Below are 14,799 nucleotides of genomic sequence, written 5' to 3' on the forward strand. Positions count from 1 at the left end.
AATAAGTTATTCCCGGTGAGCTCCGCTTGGCTTTGTAGTGGTAACCAGGCTATCCAGGCCTTGCACTTTGATTTATGAATGATGCATCAAGAGGTCCAATCAAGATATTCAGTATTCTGAAACAAAAAGGCTCTGTGCCTTCATATGGACATCGCGCTTCACTTAATTAATGGAAATAGACCCAGGTGGTCTATGTGCGCTTGATGTCAAACCTTAGATCATATTTGAAAGGCACACCTCAAGATGAAACAAGAAATGTTCATTAATACTGACGAGAGAGGAATGAGCTGGAAGTGAAGTGCTTAATACATGTTCAAGTTCATTGTAGAGCACCATAGACGGGTAATGTTCTCAGCGGCACGCAATAAAAGCCCCGTTAGTATAGGATTAGAATAATGTGGACATCTTGTGTTACTTATAATTTACCATTCAACTTCTGTATCTTTTAAAATGCGTAATGCCTCCCACACAGCTGGCAGGAAAGTTTGATCTTAGGCACATCGCTCGCTACCGCTCAGCGGGAGTGCCATTCTCAAGTGCGTGAGGTATAGGATTATCCAATTTAAGATATTATGCTCGGCATATATCGCCCCAGTGAGACTGTCAAAGATGACTAAGAGCCACTAGTTTGTGTTGGCACAAGAGTGTGGAGGTTGTTACATTACTCCATTTATTTTGGAAATGCCTCAGTGTAAATGTACTCTGTTCTGAAATAGTGTCCATAACGTTAGAACGTCAGAGCCAAAATTCTGTGTATACATGTTGTTAATCTGCTACGTACACTGGCCACTCCTTAGTGAACCTCTCAGCAAAGGTAAGCTCACCTGATGAAGGAATATCTGGTCTTGATAAGTACAGAGAAAGCAGCCAGCCTTCTCAGAGTTTGACAATGGACTTATTGGGATTGTGAGGAAGGCCCTGCATTGAGGTGGCTTTAATTATCTTTGATTTACTAATGATCCTGTAAACTGATCTACGCCACCACTTCAATTCCCTGGTCTATCAAAGTAATGCACTGAAACCCAATAAAGAAGACGAGGAACAGAGGAGGCAGTTCATATTTGAAAGCCTCTTGCTAGTAGTTGGGAAACATTCAGTCTGACCAGGTTTGAAGTTATGATCCTTTTTCATTCCTGTGCTGTTTGATTTGGTGACACCCAATGTTTCTGGTGGTAGCAGTAAGTGCAATTTAATACTATAGCAGCTGCTTGAGCAGCGATTTTGTCAGAAATACAATAGAAGTACATTGATGTCATGAACAGTGCACCCAACAATCATTTTAGGTTGGTTACTAATAGACCTTTCTTCCATCATGCCATAAATAACCACAGTATCATTTCATGCTGCACATGGTGTGATTCGATTTCTACTTCTTGCTTTTGCAACCAATAAGTTGAGTGATTTGAAGTTATGGCTGTCACCCCTCCTGCCCCCCTTCACATGTGCTCTAATTTGAATATCTAAACCACAGAGTTCATCTACAAAACAGCGTCTAAAAGGAAACACACAGCAGTCTTTAAATTCTGTAGTGAAACACTTACCTGAGACAAATTATCTACACATTTACTGCCTCTTTATTGTCTGGTCCTGCTCTGCCACTTTTGTCATAAAATGACAAACAGTAATGTTAAATTACACATATTTACTGCCAATGCACCTGTGCCTCATGTCCCAGTAATGAAAACTACTAAATATAGTGGTACAGGTTTGATTTCATGAAAGCTTTAAGTAATTATACCTTTAAACTAGTCCGAGTTCTTCGTTCACCAACTTCATCAGCAGTCACCTCGTGGTTCTTTGGCTCCACTGACTGAGCTTTAACTAATGACGTTACACTACAATCTGCTGCAAATGAAAGATGTTCACTCATTATTAACCCGAACCCTCATTACTGTTCCACATGCCCCTATACCATAACACAAAACACATTTTAACACGATATGTGTAACCAAAGAAGTCGTAGAATGCGATGTTATTCAACCCCGCAAAGAGCCTGGTTAGGATTTGGTTGTGAAGTGGATTATTTTAGTTTGCTTGTGTGCAGAGAAAACCTGTATTTTCCTTTCGCTTATGTAGAGTTGTTATTTTTTGAGCTGCTGTGTAAGAGGAATTCAACCAGCTGCATGTTTTAGGACTTTTACATTTACTTTAGCACTCAGCAGTTGTGTTAGCAAAGCCAGACACCACCATTTATTTAACAGTAAGTGAGTCAATGAGTAAACTTCACAACCTGTCTCCATTAATTATATCTTAAGCAATGTAGCACATAATAAGACATCATTCTAAAATTTTTCTGCAAGGTTGAGCACAAAACACTCTCTCCCCTGAACGGCTGCGTTTCTGTTCTTTCTTTAATGGGGTCTCCGTTCATTTGGATTTCAAGCTCATACATTTGTAATGGGAGCTTTTTATGTTTCTCGACTTAAACAGAATGCATCTACGCTACCAAAAGGAAAAGTTCTACAAACTAGTGAAGTCACTTAAGGCTTAAATGTCTACACATCTGGTTTGGCGTTTAAAGTGGTTACGTTTTCTGTGTTGTATCTTATTGATTTATTGAAAAAAAGGCAAATCACCTGAGTTTGGTGGGTACTGCCTCTAAAAGGAATCCTTTCCAACACAAACACCATTGTTTCAACCGGTTGCCCTTAAAATAGACAGATCGAGCTTTCAATCGTAGAACAAAGCTTGTTACCGCAATTCCCAGGGCTATGATTACGGATAAGACTTCCCTCAGGCAATTCCGAGTGAAGGGCAGATGAGGAATTGAAACGTAGCATGTGGTCTAAACTACGGGCCAATTAATCGGCCACAAAGCTAGGTCCAAATGGCGATTTCTTTGTGTTGTAAGCCATATTCAGATACCCAAGAAAGACTGACAGATCGAGTTTGCCACGCTTGTGCATATTCTCCATATCAAGAACAACTCCATTCATCACTTCTTGGCAGCTCTTGGCAGAAAATGGCGATCAGTCTCTGATGGCATGTAACATAGCTTTGGAGAGCCATCACGCTAAAGGCCAGGTTTGTTTGAAGTTCGCTTTGCAATGCATCAGTGGGGATGACCTAGATTTCCTATCTCTCGTTCCTCCAAGTGCAGAGAGAGACAGCCTCGTTTCAGCCCTTTCCATCTTCTAACTATGTCAGCTCGCCTGTAAACATTTGGCAGAGTCACATCACTGCGTCTCCTCGTTTTCCCCCGCAGACGACTCCCTTTTCTTGGTGTCAACTCTTGACTCCCCACGTGTTTGTCCCAGAGGATGGAGGTGGAAGGCTAGAGATACAGTACAGAGTGATATAAAACAAACACATGATGATGAAACGACTGCGTTTAACCCTCCTGCGAGCGTGAGTGCACGTCATCATTTGTTTCATTGTCACGTTTTTTCTAAAATTGTTAAGAACATAAATGTTATTAGAAAATAATAGTCTTTGGAAAATCTTAAAAATGAAAAGAAGCACTTGTGTGAAGCCAAATAACAGGAACATGTTGACCCAAATCAGTACTACCCCTAAACTTCTTGTGGGCATAGTCTGTGCAAGATCCATGAAACACAGCACAGGTTAAATCCCAGGTGCACCCTGTGCTCAACCTGTCTGCCTGTCCGTCTCCATGTCTTCCAGTCCGTCTTCCTACTCTTCTATCCATCTGCTTTCTTGGCATGTATGATTCATTTGCCTGACAACAAAAAGAAATGAACAAATTGCACAAAAAAAAAAAGAATCTTACACAGTTGGGAGCCGGCCTCGTGCCTCTGAGGTATGATGTTTATTTTGATCGCATCTAAAAGCGGCCACTAGAAAAGAAGCAGACATTAAGTCCAGCTCTCTCTCTCTCTCTCTCTCTCCTCGCAATCCTCCTTTCCCTCCTCTCTCCTTCCCACACACCCACAGGGGACAGTCGTCAGTGCAGAGCACACCAGAGTGAAGGCACAAGAACAACATTAAAAACTGCTTCAGCTCAACAGCAGATTCAACAAGCCAGAAAGAGTGTTTGCCATGTTTTTAATTATGCATGCTGCACAGCATTACATAGCCCTGCCAGTCAGGAAAAATTGCGCCTTCTTTGCCGTTTCTGCTCAAGTCCTTTGCTGGTTTCCTAGGTGACCGTGTAATCTGACATCATTAGACGCGTACAGTATGATAGCCGGAGTTGCAGGTGCCTCGATCCAAAATATCCACCTAATCCCGTCATACCAACTGCCACCACTACCTCTCACTGTGTCATAATTTTCATTAGAAAACCTGTTTGAACAACTCTGTCAGACCTCAGGATGCCAGTGAAAAACAGAGCGTCTCAGGAGCGGAGCGAATTAATGTTCTTTCATGGAAAATCAACCGCACACTGTAGCCCTGTGTGTTGGTTTGAATTTTGGCTTGAGTCCTGGCTATTTCGCTCGTTCGGCTCTGCTTCTTAATATCCTCTGTGTGCAATAGCAGGTGCAAATATAAAAGAACACCGGAACATGATGGATTGCTCAGCTTCCTCACAGCAGATGAAGAAGCACTAATAAAAAATTCTGTAATGTAATAAAGTCTGACTTACAGTCGGTACAGGTTCTGTACATTAAACACTCTGAAGTCAACAAGGACTCAGTGGCTTAGTTTGTGTTTTTTCTTTTTTGTGCTGTAAAAAAAATTTTTTAAGCCTGTAGCACATTTTGTTAAAATCAATTTTTCAGTTTAAGACTTTTTCAACCCAGTTTCCCGGGGAATAAAAACTTAAATTGGACAGTTCTGCAGTGCATTATTTCACATCTAAAGAATGAAGCAGGATAAATGGTAAATTCATTGCTGTCAGTGTTTTTGTTTTAACAATCACTAAGGTTGTTTTTTTTGCCACCACTTGTTTGACAAAAAAAAATGTCTAAATTTGTCACAAGATTGCATCAAACCCAGAAGATACCAACTGTAAAATCTGTCAAATGAAAGCAAAAATAAATTCTGAAGGGTAATACTACTCACTTATATTATGTGGTTAGTTATCACATTTCTTCCCTAAACCAAACCCTTTGAGGGCGCATAGTTCCCTTATTTAAACCATATTAATCATTTGACTTTGCAGCTTTCTGGCAACTTTACATACAAAGGTGCATTGCTATGCGCAATTATCACTTCTCCCCGCTGTGGTCGGAGCAACAGTTTCCCTGTCAGAAGTGTTTATCTTGCACGTGTGTGTGTGTGTATATATGCGAAGCCAATTAGAAATCTGCTTATGCATATTCTCTACATGGGCAGGTAATCTGTCTGGGGAAATCAGGTTTTTCTAATCCCCTACATATGTAGGGGATGCAGGTTCCTTTAAAAAAATATTTCTTTTTTCCCCCCTGATCTGCAAACCTTATTTCTAAGGTTAAGTTTAGCCATAATTCAGTGAATATAAGTAGCTTGTAGGTATTTTAGTGCAGTATATTTCTACAATGCTATGAACGATCACACTGTATCATGTAGATCCCTTATTTTTAGAATAAATTCCCATGGCAAATATTTAGACATTTTAATAATGCGCTTGTGAACCATGACCCACATTAACAGCAGCCTAAAGTGACACACGGTCAACGAGTCGAAATCATTCCTAAACTTTTAGAATCATTTGTAACTCCTCCAGTTGGCTTTTATTAGGCAGTAAGGCAAATTTGCATCCTATCTCATGTATAGTTAACCTATTTTCGGTTTTAAAGAGATGTGAAGGAGTCCACAGAGACTGCTTCTGCACAGGGCACAGAAATCTGTGCCGCGCTCCTGCCTACATTTGTGCAGGATTAAAAAAACATGTGAAGTTGCACACAGTCTTTGAATAAGGATGTTAAGCACATATCTCGACCTGCCTCAGATACCATGCTGCACGTTTCTCCCTCCCCAGTGTATCTATATGTAGGGCCGAATTTTCTTCTTGAGCTGCATCATCAAAATATGATTAGAGGGCTGCAAACATCCACAAATTCTGTTTATATGCAACTCCTCTGCATTAGCAAAATCTGTCTTTGGAGGGACTGTACAGAACTATGAATTTTCTGTCATATGCTGAATAAAACAGCAAATTCATTTTGATTATATCTATGAAATACATGATGATGTTTTTTTTTTCCTTCAACACAGCAGACAGAATATTTATGTGACGATGCAGAATATTGCCTTTCAACCACGTGTGGATATTGAAGTATTATTAAGATATAGAAGGTTAACCGAAGCCAGTTATGTAAAATGAGGAATGTGGCTGACAACAGGGCCAGTCCTTCAGCGTAGTCTTTTTTTAGGGTTAGCAGGTCGCTCACACTTATTGCACTCTTTACTGCATCACCGTGTGCCTCTGTAGAAAGTGAAATACTGCAGAGAGAGCTTCAAATGCTCGCTGTCAAAGACGCCGCTTTCATCATTTCCCAGCTCAGCCTAGCAGCTTTCTATCAACTGCTTGTAGACCTTTCATGCCACCAATGCAGAGACTGGGGTTGCAGTGGGTGGGATGCTGGTAGTGTTTGGGTTGCCCAGCAGGGGTCTGCCGACGCTAGAAAACAGTTTGTTTTCTTCCGTTTGGGCCGTGATGCAAAAGACTTATTTGCTCTCATTTCTAGAATTGGTTTGATTAGGCTCATGCAGCCCAATTAAAAGTGTACCCCGCCTTGTAAACAAAAGTCTCATTGGAGTTTGGGTAAAACCAAATTGGATTTAAGCGCCTGTAACTTGGGCAAAGTCCAAACTGCATGAAAAGCTGAATACAAGCATGAGCACCGCTTGTTATTGGTTCAATTTGTTGTGCCAGACTTTGAATGCATGAGTGACTACAGCTATCACCATCCATTGCCTTCTACCTGTGAATGTGCTATATTCTCATTCCTCGTGAAGCTCTGCGGTTTCCTTCAGAGGACAGAGATCTCCATTTTCAATGTGGCTATTTGGTGCAGTACAAGTCAGGGGCATTTTACCCCAAATTTTCCTCCTTTTTGTTCGGTTTGTTTGGCAGGTGATAGGAGCACATTCAGACAAGCACAGAAGTAAAAAAGCATTAGGAGTAAATAGTGGCTCCCTGACAAGAATAACCAGTCTGAGCTGTCAGATATAGGCCAGGAGGGCTATAAAAATATCTGCAAACAGACTTACCTCTGCCAGAGCATGCAACTATTTATTTTAGGAAAGCAGGTAGTCAGTTCAGTGACTCTTTCTTACTTGCATAAGGCTGCAAAGAATGCTGATAGAGAGGGAAAAAACAGTCCAGGTGGGATTTTTGTTGTAGACCACTGAACGCGTGTCTTTATCTCCTATTTTTACGATATTTGCTAACACGGCACGACATAACAGAGGCAAACCAAACCAACATCTTCTTTCTGATAGTCAGCAAGCTCCACAAAAGCCCGAACGGAACACAAAAAAAATGTTTATATGAATGCTCCGCGCTCCCCAGTTGAATGTACCATGCAGTACGGAATAAAGGACTCCCACAGCTGACATGACACAGAGATTTCTACAGAGAAGAGAAATCAATGTCCATCATGCACAAATTGTCTGCTCCCTCTTTGTTTGGCTCAGCGGGCGTTCATTGTGACTCCGAAACGCCCCAATGTGTTGCTTTACCTCACATGCTGAAAGAGACATGACACAGAGACAGAATATGCTCACCACTTGGCGCCTGAACGGTACTTCAAACCGATACGCGTGCAACAGACTGCAAGTGAACTACTCTGCTGTCACATCCAAGAACTCTCCGTTGACTGATAAGAATCGCTTACTCGTATTTGCTTGGAGGTCTCAGGAAAAAAAACATCTTTTTGCATTAATATGTGGCAGCATTTATCTGCAGAATAGAAGCCCTATACCAATCATACAATCATTTCTTTAAACATTCTTATAATGGTACCCATGAATTCCAAAACACTGTCGTCTGCTCAGATCAGATTCGAGCTTACGTCAAGTTGCATCGCATTAAATCTTATCTGAATTTGAGGTGGAGGGCGAATTATACATCAACTATGTGATGACGCCACCCTGTTATTGTCACGAATGATTCATTAAAACATTTCTGCTCCCACTGCACCCTGGACCATTATTAAAGCACAGGAACAAATTAAAACATGCATTATTGGTTTAATAGGAAGGGTCACGCTCTGTTAATCTGTGTGCTACACCATAATAACTTTGTCATGTGAAGATGTTTTCTGCTCAGTCCTGTTGGTACCCTCTGTTTGGTAGGCAGTAATTGGAGAAGAGCTTGGAGGCTTCCTCCAGTGACCTCATTACCCCAATTAAATTTGTAGCCTTCTCTGAAAACAGTCTGTCGCACAAAGTGATGCCTGACTATCACTCCCAGTCCAAATGAGGTTGAGATATGCAGGTGAGGAAGTGGAGCCTTTTTTTTTTCTCTCAGTTAATTTAACCAAAAATATCATATTTGAAATGACCCATAACCCCTTAAAGTCATGTTTAAATATCCTGAATAACAGCCATGTCGTTTCTTACTGAGCACTGCAGGTTGAATATTACAGTAGTTATACACCACATGACTCCAGGATTACTTTACTTTGTTTCTGTTTGTTTGCAGTAACTTGGTTGCACGGTGTGCCACGTGTTTGTCCTGTAACAGCAGGAAAACTGGTGGTTTCTTTGTTTCTGTGTGTTTTAATAAGAACTGTCAGGCCGGGCCCAAATTATAGGCCTACCAGAACCCTTATGGAAATGTAATTTTATACCAATTAGCGACTATGCAAGAAACTTTAGTTGCACATATTCTAAACAAACTTCTGCAGAATGAAGCCCAGGAGACGAGCAATTCTAAACCGGGTCCAAAAGCACTTCCTGCTTGATACTAAGTGCAGTGTAATCATGTAATAATGTTTCCCCATTTTATTTGAGCGTCTGAATTCTTGATGCGTTCTCGGTTCATTTTTGAGGCGACAGTCATTTTTGGGGGTGGAGTTTTTCCTCATTACATTCGTGTGTTTCAGGATGGAGGATAACGTATGTTGTACGGATTATAAAGTCCCCCGAGGCAAACTGTGATTTATGATTGGGCTTTATAAATTAAATTGGCTTGACTTAATTAACTTCCCACAATGGAAAAATATATAGGAGAGTATGCTACTTTTTTGCTGGAAAATCTCACCAATGTTTGACTTTGATAGATGTGAAAATTAGTCATGCCACATCGCCCTTAGCATGAAATAATAAGTGACCAAAATCTCCAATTACTGCTCACTTTAGAGAAAGATTGAGTGTTTTTTGACTTGAGGAATGGAGAGTGAGTAAATGAGGGAATGGTTTCAGACACATGCAGCATTCATATCATATTGTTCAGACATTAATTACAAGCGATGTCTGAGATATTGTGACTTTCTGACAACTACATCTCCACTTGGTGATGGGATCTACAGAAATGGGGCTGGGTTTGGGTGCGGTTTTTTACTCTTGACCACAAGTGAAGTTCATTTTTTAAATAGCTTTTTATATGATGCAGCCAGTCGTAATCAGCCTATACAGGTATATTTTGGTCATATCTTGTTGATTAATGAATATTTCAGCATCACTTATAGCTCGCCGGGTGCATGCTTTAGTTTCTTAAAGCAGATTGCACATCAAAGATTACATCAGTCCTGCAGATGTGTTAAGGAGCCCAGAATGCAGTTTGGTATTCGTCTGAGTCATTCAAAGCGATGCTTTAAGAACATTTCGCTTCATCTCATCATCTTTCCATTATTCCAGGGAGAACCCATCATACACAATATTAACACATTTACGTAACTAACCGTCTGCGGTTTGTCTTTTTAAGATATTTTGCTTCAAGGTCTGGCTGAGATTCAGATTTTTGTTTTTGCGCATACTGGTATGCTGTTTTTTTTTTTCAAAGGATTTAACTTGTGCTATACGAAACTATGAAAAGTTTCATTCCAAGATGCTACATTTTCACACTTGCAACACAAGCGCAACCTCCAATTAATGATTTAAATAAATTAATCTTCTAAAGTTTCACTTTAGTTTATGATTTAATTTTTTATTACCCTCATGTAGCTGTTTATCTGTGCAGGAGCACATAACATGTTTTCCACACAGTACATCAGTAAACGTGTCACTGTTAATTAGACGGTAAAAAGCTTCATATCACTGTCAAGTGGAATAAATTGCAAGCTTTTGAGAAGGTTAAAAAACAGAATTGTTTTAAGCTCATGTGTTTTGGTTTTGAGAGCAATTAATAAAACCATTAACCTTCACAGGAGCAGAAATGAACAAGCTTAAAACGCCTAAATCAGACACCAGATATGAAAAATATGGAGTGTTACATCACAGCCGTGGATTTATTCTGACACCACATTGCTGCTCTTTCAGGCTCACAGGCTGAGAAAAGGCAAATGCAGGAAAAGGAAAAAAAAACAACAACAACAATCAACCGTCACTAGACAGCCCTCAAAAGTTACACACTAACCGGTTGATTGAGTTGAGGCCATTTGCGGACGACAACCTCAGATAGAAGGAGGAATCAATGCCTGTTTGTCCACTCCTCTGCTCATTAAGGGGCCTCTATTCACGTCAGGGCCTGCGTACGACAAAGAAAGCTCACAAGTGCACATTTTCAGTCCGAGGAGGGTGTTTTTTTCCTCCTCCTCAAAGCCCTCCCCTCATCGAAATTCGCCTCACAGAAACGCCGCGCCAGAGGCCAAAGTCTTGACAGGGGCAGCGCAGTGAGAGGGAAATCAAACGATTCCCTTTTTTTACGGCCTGGCGGACCGACAGGGGGGGCCCCCGCCTACCTACCAGTCCTTAATCTGTATCACACCTTTTCAGTTCGGGAAGAAAGGAAGGCAACCTCACTGTCCATTCATCATCTTTAGTGATTCAGGGCTTTGTCTCTTGCCTGTTGGATGCAAGTCCTTGGTTACTCATAAATACTGGTAATACCTGAACTGTGCAGATTGAAATCCTTTCAGGCTTTTCAGGGGACCGGTCTCATTCATCTTAGTGTGTAGTTAATATGGAACAGGAAAAAGATGGCGATAAATGTTGATTCAATGCAATGAATACCTGTGTCAGATATGGATATACTGCACAGGAATGTGAACGAAGCCCACTGTAAGGCCCGTTCTGAATTCAAAACAGTGGCACACTGTCAGCGTAATTAGAGGGTCCATTAAAATGGAATGGAAACCACGATCAGCTACCTACAGAAAGTGGACAAGGAAAGAATATCTAATTTTGCAGTAATGGACACACACTATGTCACACACAGCTCCTGTACATCATTAAATGGGTTTGGTTGGCCTGCTTCAATATTATCGTACAACATGATCTTAAACTAGTTCCTTTTAAATTCCCATAAAACACAGGTACCACTTTATTTGTGTATGCACAGCCATTTATCCACATATTAGTTTTAAAATCAGCCAGAAACTATTTCCCTGCGGGGATTAATAAAGTACTTCAGATTCTGAGAAACTGGATCAACTGATTTATTTTTTAATAGTTGAACAGTTTTTCTGCAGGAAATCATGGCATATTAAAACAAAACGGGGCCAACTGAACTGATGCACACGTGTAATTATTTATCCTCTGTGCTGATTAATTATGTATAATTTGGTGGTGTGGACATTAGGAGCTTTGATATCCCGGTGATCACACAGTAACTGTCAGTTTGCTGACTTCTGTTGAGGTTGTGTAATTGTGCTTTCATATTTTTCATGATCATCAGAAAAGACAGAAACGTTGTCCCCCGTGTCCTCTGTGCCTTTAGTAGATGTCCTTTCTCTTCCATACAATGATAACAGGCTTTCACACACGCCTCGTTAAGCTTCTTCAGAGTATGTGTTCTGTGCATTTCAGACATTTCTGTTGTTTCCATTGGGCGGCAGTGCGTCTATCCGAGAACTTAAGCTACGCTGCAGCTGCTCATGCACTCTGTTCACCACTATCCTCTCCAGTATAAACCAACTTAAGTGTTTCCTACATTGCAAATTATCTTCTGGAAACATGCGCATAAGAAAGATGATTTCCTCATGTGCGTTTTTCTTTTTTGGGAAGGTTTCAGTCAGTGCGCCAGAAGACGATGGAGACTCCAGAGGAACGCAGGTCTCAGTTGGAGCGTTCACACTGGTTCCAGTGTCAAGTCAGACAGAATAAAGAAACAAAGCGGCTCATGTCTTTTTCTGAATAAAAGCCGCCCAGAAGAAATCCAACACGAAACGCCAAAAAGTAAACAAGGAATCCGTTAATTTGCAACATGTGATGTCTGAACCGATCCACCAACGCGACAGCTGCGTTTGTCGTCGTGAATAATCAAGTTTTCCTGCCTGTCACGAGTTGATAACAAATGGTGTGCTTTTATTTTGGTGGTAAAAAAGCCCCTTGTGTCCGGTACTGTCTTGGTGCATTTGTGCGCACTTGGCGCATCTCGCGTTGACACAGCGGCTCTCAGAGAGAGAGAGAGAGAGAGAGAGAGAGAGAGAGAGAGACCGATGTGTCTTTTTCTGCACATCACTTTGGAAATCTGCGCTCGTGGAGTCCTGCTTAACGCGGTGCTCACCTGCCGGCGCTGCGAGCGGCGGAGCAACTGATCTAATAGGATAAGCAGACTAATTGCCTAACCCTTCATTGATTCTGTCGACCATTCCCCTAATGACATGTCATGATTTTCTTCATTTTCTTCCCTCCTGCTGTTTCAAAGTGACCGGCTGCAGGTGTTTTTTCAGTGCTCTGATTTGCGCCAGTCAGGGCTGGCAATATGTAATTTTGGGACAGACGCTGCGTTTTTTTTTCTTTGGAGAAGTGGACTATTTCACAGCTGGGATTCCTTGTGTTTGAAACCGTTCCTGCTTTGACTCTGTAGACCAGAACAGATTCTGATACACCGTGATGGTGTGGGGCTATCAGAACTGACAGCAGAGTGTACGCTATCATTTGGAAACTGCTTGTGGGTAAGTTGCATTTATTTTTGTCCATCTTAACGTTTCCAAAGTTGCTCGGTGTGTTTTTAAAATCAGTTTGTCGGCACCGACCATTCATTTGAACGACGCTGACATTTCCCATGCGTGGATTTTGTATCACTTATCGACGCGCTTTAACGAACGGATTCCTGATCTCCGAATATGCGGCACTTAAATGCGCATTTGGAGCCAACCTGTTTTCCCTCTCCGAGTTACGCATGAATCCCAGCCGCTCTTTTTGCTCTAGCTGCGGACGGAGCCTCCTCAGTGGAAGTGTTCACGGCTGCAGTACGACAGTGAAGCGGACCGCTCAAGTCTTCTGCCTTCTTAAGTAAAAACCTAATTACCCGAGCAGAGCTGTTCTGTGCCGGCGGACACGAGCTGTGAATTTTACGCATTCTTCTTTTTTTTTTTTTAAATTAATTAATTGTGTGCGCATTTGCATGTCGCTCCGGTGCGTCAGCAGTGTGTGTGTGTGTGTGTGTTGGGTGGGAAGTGCGATTGCGTGCGTGTGTCGGTGGGTGGTATGCGAATTTTGTGCACATGTGCGCCTTGTGCGCGCACACATCCAAAGCGCGCGCGCCCCCCCCTCCTCGTGTATCGGAGGAGGGAGGCGAGAAGAACCCGAGCTTAGTTATTTCAAATTATTTCTGCTGAGTGATTGCTTGGCGAGTCAGCTCTCTGCGTGCCTCTCCTCCAGTATTTGCGAGTATTTCCTCTCCTCTCCCCTGCTCCCCCCCTCCCCTGCTTGGATGGATGATGGCCTATGATTGTCCAGATGGATGTTATAGTTCCACTCTGGCGCTGACCAGACTGGGGATTGCCAGTTCAACATATTTGGGAATCGGGGAAGTGATACTGATGGAAAGTTAGAGCAGATCCTGGCTTTAAAAAGACTGGAGGGGGGTGAGTGGGGGCATTCTTTCTCCCTCTTCACCTACTACAGATGACTTCGTGGTACTGTAGCCTTGCAAGCTGCTGCATCTTACCGTTTTATCAAGTAATGACTGCTGCAGAGATGCTTCTTCCCCTGTGTCGTTATAAATCTATAACAAACCATCCTCCTAAGGCCAAGGCCTACAGGTAGTGTGAGCCGTTACATTCAGCCAGCATCTCATCAATCACATGATTTTTTTTTTACTTTAGTCAACAGTAACATTTGCTCCACATTTCAACTCCATAATCTCCGTGCAATATAAATTCCACTCCAATTTCTTCTTGACATTTCTGCTTTAGGTAATATCTTTTTGTTTTATGATATTCTTTTTCATAACTTCTTTATTCACATCCAACATCTGGGGGTTAAGCATTGCTACAGGAGCAACCAGCAGCACATGAATTAATAGGTGAGTGGCAGTGGCCACTTAACGTAAGCCCTGCAGCTACATATTGAGCTGAGTCGAGTGCTCTCACACAGAAATTGATTTAGACAGAGATTATGTCATCCGGCATTGGCACTTTTGTTTTTATGCTGGTCAACTTTACCCGGCGGCACTGAATTCTTCCTTTGCCCCCTGATGATGAATTAAGTGAAGGTTTAAAAGGCCATATTAATGCACCAATAAAGTCGTCATTTCATTGATGGGCTTGTTTCAAGTGTAATTTTCAATACTTAATAACAGCGTGTATGAATGCTTGGCAGTACAATTACTTACTTATGTGTGGTGTCTAGAGCATTGTCATGTATCACAAAAAGTATTTGGCAGTCAGAAAATCATGAACCCTGTGGATCTGCGTCTAATAATTGACATATAATCTTATTTTCCGATTTTCATATCGCAAAGCAAACATCTTAGACTAAAATATGCTGAAACACGGCATGACAAACATTTGCAAAAAAGGAACATGACCCCGTTTCAACATCCAATTCGCTCTCTCTGGTAGACGGATCAGAAGACAT

The 14,799-nt window shown here is 41.6% G+C and overlaps 1 protein-coding gene across 7 annotated transcripts in view; it reads left to right on the forward strand.

The window, feature by feature from the left end:
* LOC104924097 (interleukin-1 receptor accessory protein-like 1) overlaps positions 1-14,799 on the forward strand; it is a 260,076-nt gene that overhangs the window by 32,516 nt on the left and 212,761 nt on the right. Inside the window, exon 1 of one of the 7 annotated variants that reach the window (XM_027291701.1) lies at positions 12,435-12,890. The exons of 5 other annotated variants lie outside the window; for them this stretch is intronic. The gene's annotated coding sequence lies outside the window, so the exon portion shown is untranslated. Of the gene's footprint in view, positions 1-12,434; positions 12,891-14,799 lie in introns of those variants that run through there. One more of the 7 variants, XM_027291704.1, reaches the window with a different exon arrangement.

This window comes from Larimichthys crocea, chromosome XIX (genome assembly GCF_000972845.2).
Source record: "Larimichthys crocea isolate SSNF chromosome XIX, L_crocea_2.0, whole genome shotgun sequence".
In the NCBI taxonomy this organism is placed as follows: domain Eukaryota; kingdom Metazoa; phylum Chordata; class Actinopteri; family Sciaenidae; genus Larimichthys; species Larimichthys crocea.